This window comes from Maylandia zebra, linkage group LG17 (assembly GCF_041146795.1).
Source record: "Maylandia zebra isolate NMK-2024a linkage group LG17, Mzebra_GT3a, whole genome shotgun sequence".
NCBI classification, from domain to species: Eukaryota; Metazoa; Chordata; class Actinopteri; order Cichliformes; family Cichlidae; genus Maylandia; species Maylandia zebra.
Window position 1 is genome coordinate 6737159 of NC_135183.1, and position 7623 is coordinate 6744781.

Consider the following 7623-nt stretch of genomic DNA (forward strand, 5'->3'; position numbering starts at 1 on the left):
TTCAAACACGGAGTTTAACACAAAACAACATTTTAGGCATAAAAAACAAAAAAGTGAAATGGCAAGCTCAAACTGTAACACAATGACAAATGATGAAACAGTTCAGACCAATCGGGATAATTCTACAGTACATGCTTTAGTATCCCTCTTGAATAACTTGTTCAGTGATTTTTCGTACAAGCAGTGGGAAGAGCTTACCTCAGGCTATCCGGATTGCTTCACCGCTAAGCGGCTTGCAGGTTTTGTAGAGGACGTAATGGACCTGTGTGAACAGTCAGGAGCAGTATCACCACTGAGGTCTTCCCAGAACTCCCCTGTACATCAAAACTGTTCTGTCCACACCACCACTGGCAAAACGTTTTTGTCACCTGTGAAATTTTTGGACGATTCTGCTGAGCAGGAGTTTGATACAGCACAGAATATAGATGCTAACAGCCAAGAAACAGCTAACACAGAAGAACGCTGTCAAAATGCTGACCAACACAGTGCTGCAAAAGCAGAAAACAATCCAATTCCAGATCCCCAGCAGCAGAAATCCTGTGTTGAACATGAAGCCAGCATCCCACCGTTAACAAACATAAGTCAAACGGAGTCATATAAAAAGATACAGAATCACAGATCTTCTGTAGACTGTGAGCCACCTGAAAACACCTTGTTAGAGGCATTAATTCAGGCTGTGCTTTCAAAGCTTGGTAAACTTTTAAAGTGCCCTCATTCTCACCAAAAACGTTTGTTGGATCTACTCTTGGACAAATTCAAGTGGATGGATTTGCATTTAGACCGAAAAGTGCAGAATTATTTTGACTGCATTGCTAATGCCATTTTCACTGATATTTGTGACAAATTACATAAATTGTCACTAATATCATTGGGGAGGAGTGGGGAGGAGGATTCAATGAATTTAATGGGACAACCAATGTTTAATATCATAACTACTTCAGTATTCCAAGAACACCTGTTGGCAGTAACAATTATCGATAGACTGGAATCATATGAAAAGAAAGAAAGATGCAGACTTTCAGTGGAAAGCTTTGTGGAAGGACTGATTTCCCGGGTTGCAAAAAAATCAGGCACAGTCTTCATCATTGAAGATGCTGAAGCTATCTCCAACCGGCTTACCATGAAAATCTGGACTGAAATCAGGGCAGAATACGACAAAATCCCCCCAGAGAAGTTCAAGAAACTCAGCGAGAAGGTTTTCAAATCCCTCTGTAAAAGATGGAAGCATGCAGCGGTTATTGTGACATTCTGGCAATTAAACGTCCAAGATCTTGATGAAGATATTGTTAAAACTTTCAAAAGAAAGATATTCACAGAACCAAGTTGCATATCTAAGTGCTTCTCATCGGTGCGTGCATTTTTTGGGAGGTTTAAGGGAGGAAACAAAGTTTCCCCTTTATAGTGACATCGTGATATCAACAGCAAGATATTTTCTAAAACTCACTGGACACTTTAAATTAGCTAGTTTTACATTTAGATCAGATCAAGTCATTTTTGAAATCCCCAGGAATGGTCGCGGCAGATGGCCACCCCGCCCTGAGCCTGGTTCTGTCGAAGGTTTCTTCCTCTTAAAAGGGAGTTTTTCCTTCCCACTGTCGCCTCGTGCTTGCTCAGAGGGGTTTGTTCTTTTGGGGTTTTCTTTTTAATACTGTAAGTTGTTACCTTACAGTGTGAAGCACCTTGAAAACACCATTGTTTCCTTTGGTGCTATACAGATTGAAGTGACTTGCACTGACAACATAACTAAGCTGGGACTTTAATTTAACATCAATAAAATTATAAAAATATTACATCTTGATTTCTGCTTGTTTTCATTGTCTGTGACTTAATGAATACAAATGTGTAATTTAACAGATTTTTTCTTTATGTTAGTCTGACCGGTGATTCCACGTTGGCCTTAGGTGTTGGCGCGGATACGCTGCAGCCCCTGAGCCATTAATGGCCCAGCACACTACAGTAAAAACAAAACAACAGCCATCTCTCCAACTAGGAAAGGAAAATAATAAACTGCCTCCTTGGAGGCAACCTGACTCAAAACAGTTGCAGTCCAACTCAGACCGACTGCAATCACTCTCAGGCAGATTGATGAAGATCTGCAAATAACTTGTCTAATTTATAAACGCAGACAGATTGCCAACACGTCTGTTTACAATAGAGGACTGTACTTACATGGTTGCAAACTGGTTGTTGTCTTGCTTATATGAAAACATTGCTTTGGAGCAATGAAACTCAAACACATTCATTTTTAAAATGCCTCAAAATGAAATTTTGAAATATTTGGCTTTATGCTTTGAAAGTGCCGTTGTGAGTGGGAGTGTGAAATCCTTACTTGATGTGTTCCCTTTGCCTTTACTGTTTTCAGTTTTATTTGTCATATGCAAGTTAGCACAGGGTCAACATTGCAATGAAATGTGTTTGACGAGCAGCAGTCACTCAGCAGCATGGTACAGTAGAAATATAATAAAATATAATAAAATAAAAAATAGAAAAATAGTAAAGAGCAAAATATTAGAGAGACGTGGTAAAAGAGAAAAGATGACTAAATATATATGTATCTATAAATATAAATATATGTACACTAGTGATTAAATAAGAAAATCTTGAAAAGAAATATGACGGGAGGCCAAATGGGATGTTGCACAGGAATGAGCAGCAGAAAATTACAGTATTACTCAGACTTTTAATAGTCATATTGTCAGTTTTGGCCGACGGTCATGGGTCACTTCCACTAAAATAGCACGAGACTGGAGTAAAATGTACTTTATTAATGAGAACACATGGTGATACAGCAAAGAATCCAACCCTTCTGAAAAGCAAATGGCTTCCTGTCATACTCTACCTGATTCAGGTGAGCATCTGGAATAGACCAAGTCTGGGGGTCAGTAAACCAAAGGAAAACAAAACCCTCCCCATAAGAAAACCACTACAATATAACCAACACGTTCTCACTCCCAAAGCGTAACATTTTACGCTAGGTGACAAATCGTCACCATATTACGTTACATTTTACGCTAGGTGACAAATCGTCACCATATTACGTTTTTGGCTACCCACCACGTTCCTAAATGACGACCTCGGAAAAAAGAGGAAATATGAGAACCGTCTGGACTGAATCTACACATGTTTGCTCTTTTTCTTCAAATCGCTTAGAAACACGCTATTTAACATCATTAAAGTCCTGGATAAGGTCAGGAATAAGGTTATGGTCAGGGCTAGGGATAAGGTTAGGTTTAGGGCTGGAATACAGGGCTGGAACGTCTATTACCGCGGGAGCGTCATTGCACTGGATTCCAGCCATAGCCCGCCGCGTACCATAAGAACGCCGAAGGTCTCCTTTCGCGTTCCTCAGGAACGCCGCGGGACGTGACAAAACGTCGACATGTTACGCCTCGGGAGTGAGAATGGGCTGATATAGCACATCATAGACATATGAAGATTTGGAACAAGTCCTATAAATAATTCCATAACATATAAACTTCAGTCTCTTCTATATACATTAAAACAGCGGTCCCCAACCTTTTTTGCGCCACGGACCGGTTTATGCCCGACAATATTTTCATGGACCGGCCTTTAAGGTGTCACAGATAAATACAACAAAATAAAACTAGTACCGGTACCGGAAAAAAAGAAGATTTATTCATAACACACGTGAAAGACCCAGGAAAACAGAGTTAACGATAAAAACGATAACAAAATAACGATAAAAACTCTGAAAACCATACATTTCACACCCGAGCCTCATCTCTCGACCAAACGACGGTCCGTGGCCCGGCGGTTGGGGACCGCTGCATTAAAACACCTTAACCACACAGTTAGGTTTCAGCCCTCGCTGACTCAGAACAAAGTAAGACAATCAGAGTTCGATTGGTTTTTACTTGTGCAGGGGAAGCCTGGTCAGATTCTCAGAGTTGCAAGCTCTACACCCAAACTCAGACAACTCCAACTCCAGCCTTTTATTGAATGAAAACAGTTACACAACCGCCCATTGTAAACCCCATATGTTGTGTGGTAAAAGCTAAGGCACTGTGTGTGTGTGTGTGTGTGTGTGTGTGTGTGTGTGTGTGTGTGTGTGTGAGAGAGAGAGAGAGAGTGAGTGTATGTGTGTCTGTATACGTGACTTCCTGGTTACAAACGTTCTAACCGCATCTCTAGTCATAAAAGGGCATCTCCCCTCAACCTCGTATATGGCTTAACCTCTTTAACAGTCCACCATTTACATGGTGAGCCCATACTGTAAAGGGCAGGAAGTGAACATTCCTTACCAAATAAGGAAACCAGAATCTTACATAGATTGTGCCTGCAGTTGAAAACTATAGCTAGTAACATCCCCAACATCCTACATGTGGGGGAGGAACAGAAAAATATCTGAACATACAGTTCAAGACAAGGTCCAAGCACAATAATGACAACTTTTAACAAAATCACTCCAACACACACTCCCCTAGCCTGGCACATTGGTTTGCTCCAGGAGCTCATAAGCAGGTGATTGAGCTGCTTTTACTCTTTACAAAGTGAGTACTGTTAACACTTCTCTTTTTACATATACAACTAATTTAGGTTACAGACAAATGTTTAAATGTGAACAGCTCTAACACGGGTTCTTTTCCTGACACAGGTAGGATGGCCAGTCCCCCTGTCTCTTCACCTTTCACGAGTCACTTAAATAACAACCCAAAAAACCTAATAAAGATCACAATCAACCAGTGTGTGTTTTTCTTCATTATGGTTTTTAAATACAAATCAGTCAGTCAATTAATAAAAATACAAGTAAGGGTAATGGAACCCCTGGTCTCCATTACACACATAAATACCATAAAGACACTAAGTCGTAGAGCTCTGAACTCCTTGCTTCTATGATATTTACACTTCTTCTTGGCCTTCTCCTTCACTCTGAGTCACTGCAGGATAAACGCATCAGCTCAGACATTCAATAATTAAAATATGTGTAGGTGACCGTTTGGCAGAAGACGATGTCGAGGCGGTACTGCAGTGACACGTCCGTGGCTATCGTCGGGGCGGTGTCCTGCATCAGCAGGAAGTCCATAGACTTCTTGGCTTTGTTGCTCATCGTGGCTCTGTAGTCCGTGGGCGTGGCCTGCAAAAAGTGTAAATAAACCATCAGAGACCAAACACAAATATGCCTTCCAACCACTAGTTTAGACAACATCTTGCAAAGAGTGTGTATTTCAGAGTGCAGTTGTTTTTAAATTTGACAGAAACAGAAAAAAAGACGGAACAGAAGGACAACAGGGAAAGCAGAAGCACCGACACACTGAAATCTTTTAGGGTCAAGCTCCAGAACTAGCCACAAATCCTGCTGGAAAGAACCTAAAAATACTTAAAAATACTTGCAGAGATCTAATGGAGCCGTTAACTCAAAAGCCTGGTGTCAGGCATGTTCTTTAATAAATAAGAAACGAGCTGATATGTTACAGACCCCAGTCTTTACGTAAAGAAAAAGCTGACATTTAGAGCGGTCTCGCAGCAGATTTTAAAACAGTGACACTGATTTGTGGGGTTTTTGTGCACAAATTTGAACCTTTTTGTTTTATCCATGTCCTTGAACACAGCTTGTGACTTGGGCGCTTTCATATGTACCGATTCATTTAGGTTTGTGCACTGAGGCCAGATTTAGGTATTAAAAACGAGTCAGTCATAACACTTCTTACATTAGTTAAAAAGCTGAGCTTACACTAAACCAACATTTAAATTTCCCCTTGTGGGACTAATAAAGGTATATCATATCATATCATTACTACAGTATTGCTGCAACATTGTAAAGACAAAGATGACACACGGACCAGACATAAAACACTGAACACTTTTTAAAGAAGAGTCATTTAAGAGTATTTTCTCTAGAATAAAGTCGGCTGATATGGTGAAGGAAAAATCTGCTCACGAATCCTCCAACTTCTTAAAAGTAAGGAGTGACCTGAGCTGGAAATCAACATGAGAGGGATGACTCAAGAAGAAGAAGAAGCAACAAGAAAAGAAAAACAGAGTTCAGAGTCTAGTTAAGATATTAAGCTGTATCCACAATGTGTGCCAAGAAACTAAGCTTGTCTGTTCTCATGCTAAAGAAATAAAAAATCTGGAATCAGAAAACAGCCAATAACTGCTGATCAACTCACCCACTCCTCTTCGTGCCAGTCCACGTGCAGTGACGACTGGCTGTTGTGACCGCTGTACTTTGCTCTCAGCGTATCCTGGTCATTGCGGAGCACTACTTGTTCAGACTCAGCGGAAGGAGAAGCTTTGGTTGCGATGTACTCGCCCCGTACTGCGTTCAGGGCCTAAATAGCTGAAGCTAGCAGCTTGCAGCCGCACACTGTCACCAGCTGACGGGTCTGAAAGGAAGAGGGTATGAATGAAATATGAAGCGTCCCCACGTAACGTCAAACACTTTTAGTACCTTGTCAGCCAGACTGGCGAGCGATTGGTCTTTGGCAGCTTGAGATAGCCTCTGCATAATAGCTGACCTGAGTCTTCTGCGTGTTGACGTGGGTGTGATGGCCAAACCCGTGGCCACACTCTAAAGTCGGTAACTTTTGTATTTTCATTCTTCATTTTGAACATAGTAATACATTTTAGTTTCCAATAACTTTATTGATTGGTTTGGATACATTTGTTCTATTTGTAAGCGCGCACATTTAGTTTACTTATGTATTCATACTACTTCATTTCTTTGCTTTCTGACTAACCTTTGTCTTTTTATTTTCTTACCTGCCATCATCACTGGGAGTTGCTGGACAAAAGATGGTAGCCAGGGTTTGAAACCATTAAATACAAGGGAAGATAATTGGACCACACCACCACTTCCTGCTGAAGGGGGGGAATGTGTGTTTTCTTTACTTTAAAAACAAAGTATTTGTATTTAATTAAATATTTGAGTTTAGGGTTTAATGGGGTTTTTGATTTTCTTCTTTAGTGTTTAGTTTATTAACAAACTAGATTGTACTGCATCGTTTGTGATTTATGATGGTGTTTTGTTTGTTACCCCTCATGTGTCACAATGGTCTGATCAGCCATTATATATACCCTTGTATGTCATTTCATGTTTAGGTCAATTATGTACGTTTGGGGCAGTCATTTGGTTTGTTAAGGTTGCAGTCTTTGCCTGAGTTCAGTTTTGTTTCTTTGACCTCTTTTATGAGCTCAACATTTATTAGTCTTGTAAATATAATTTTTGGGGGTTAAATAAATGGAAATTATATTTTTCTAATAATTCCTGGGCTCCTCCTGTTTTTCAACTCGGTCCATCACATGTGGTGTCAGAAGTGGGACCCTTCAGTCGAGGAGACAGGATTTTTTTTTGCATTTTTCTGCCCTTTTTCCTCCCCTGACAAACTTTTTGAGCCATGCAGAATGCTGTGCGCCCAAAGAGAGGAAATAAAATGGAGGCCAGAGAGGCCTTGCAGCAGCCAGAGAGGGAGAAGGAGATGGAAGAAGGAATTTCAGTTGTGGCTGGAGACACTGAAGGAGAGGATACCAGGGAGCCAACTCTCCTTGATATTGCTGGGATTCTTCAGGCTTTCATGGGACAACAGGAAGTTCGAGATAAAAAGCAGAGAGAGGATGCTATACTGCAAGAACAGCGTTTTAAGAGTTTGCAACACCAGTTTC

At 40.7% G+C, this 7623-nt stretch overlaps 1 long non-coding RNA gene across 1 annotated transcript; it reads right to left on the reverse strand.

The window, feature by feature from the left end:
- Positions 1-2745: 2745 nt before the first annotated feature.
- Positions 2746-7029, reverse strand: LOC143413232 (uncharacterized). Its single transcript, XR_013093857.1, has 3 exons — positions 6413-7029; positions 6132-6347; positions 2746-5095 (listed from the first exon to the last, which is right to left on the reverse strand). It is a non-coding gene; the product is annotated as an uncharacterized LOC143413232 (long non-coding RNA).
- Between the last annotated feature and the right edge of the window lie 594 nt (positions 7030-7623).